The 1,684-nt window shown below is 41.6% G+C and overlaps 1 pseudogene; it reads right to left on the bottom strand.

Moving 5' to 3' along the window:
* Positions 1-239, bottom strand: LOC139251906 (U2 spliceosomal RNA; annotated as a pseudogene).
* Between the last annotated feature and the right edge of the window lie 1,445 nt (positions 240-1,684).

Genomic DNA, 1,684 nt, shown 5'->3' with positions numbered 1-1,684 from the left:
AGCCACTGCACCGTTCCTGGAAGTACTGCAATACCAGGTTCGTGCCATGGAGGTGGATGGGTCAGGCCCCCCACACTCCTCCGTGGAGGTGGATGGGTCAAGCCACCCCACCCACCTCCTATTTCCAAAAAAGCAAGCATATACCTTCCTGATCCAGGGAGAACCACCTTGGGGTTATGGTGGTTACTCCCCTGTCAGGTCAGTTACGCATGATCTTAGCCAAAAGGCCGAGAAGCGATAAAAATTTAACAATTTGAAACAACTGCCTCCCCGTCGGGGAATTGAACACCAGTCTCCCGCGTGACAGGCCGGGACACTCACCATTTGAAAATGGCACCTGTTGTCTATTTTCTCCACAGATGCAGACTGACCATCTTAAATTTCCAGTGTTGATATGTCTAACAAACTCTTGTATTTAGTTCTGAAGAAGGACTCACATCTGAAATGTTAACATGTCCTTGCCATAGATGTTGACTGACCTTCAGTGGGTTTCCAGTGTTATCTGTTTTTGCTCCACTTCTATTTCAGTCCATCTAATACATGCCAATAGCCATTATGCAATCAGCGCCAAAATTGGAAATTATACTTTTAATATTTTAACTGAGATAATTTAGAAATATTACAAAAAACAGGCTTCCTTGAACTGATCCCTGGGACACTGCTGGTCATAACTGTGCAATAGAACTACTACTGACCACTACCCTATTCTTTGTATTGTTTAGCTAATTCACTATACTTGCTTTTAATTCCTTTATTTATTCTAGCCACAAGTTTCTGTGAGGCAGCTTATTAAAAGCCTTTTGAAAGTCAACATATTTGACATTCTCTACATTACCATCATACACTTATTCTGGTAGATCCTCAATGGATTCCAATAAATTTGTGAGGCATATCCTGACTCTCATAAACCTTATGCTGGCTTGGAATTATTGCCTTTACCCTTGTTAAATGTATGTAAAGTGCTTCCTTTGTAATAACCTTCACTGTTTTTTTACTATTAATGTTAAGCTAATAGGCCCATAACTCCCAAGATCACACTTCTGACCTTGTTTAAAAATTGGAACAACAGTTACTATAAAAATCTTTTTTATTACCCCTGTATTTAATGAGCTGTGTAAAGAAAATTCAACCAATGTCCGTTCCCCTTCTATCCCCATCTCCTTATGTATTCTTGGATGAGTTCCATCTGTTCTTTTTTCTTATGAATATTCAAACCACTCCTGATTTTTGTTGACCATTCCATGGCTAATCTATAAGAACATAAGAAATAGGAGCAGGAGTAGGGCATTTGGCCCCTCGAGCCTGCTCCGTCATTCAATAAGATCAGGGCTGATTTGATCTTGGGCTCAGCTCCACTTCCCCGTCCGCTCCCCAAAACCCTTCACTCCCTTATCGCTCAAAAATCTGTCTTTCTCCACCTTAAATATATTCAATGACCCAGCCTGCATAGTTCCCTGGGGCAGAGAATTCCACAGATTTACGACCCTCTGAGAGAAGAAATTCCTCCTCATCTCAGTTCTAAATGGGCGACCCCTTATTCTGAAACTATGCCCCCTAGTTCTAGATTACCCCACGAGGGGAAACATCCTCTCTGCATTTACCTTGTCGAGCCCCCGCATTATCTTATATGTTTCAATAAGATCACCTCTCATTCTTCTAAACTCCAATGAGTATAGGCCAAACC

Source organism: Pristiophorus japonicus, chromosome 2, assembly GCF_044704955.1.
Source record: "Pristiophorus japonicus isolate sPriJap1 chromosome 2, sPriJap1.hap1, whole genome shotgun sequence".
Taxonomy (NCBI): Eukaryota; Metazoa; Chordata; class Chondrichthyes; family Pristiophoridae; genus Pristiophorus; species Pristiophorus japonicus.
This window is presented reverse-complemented; position numbering and strand designations above follow the sequence as displayed.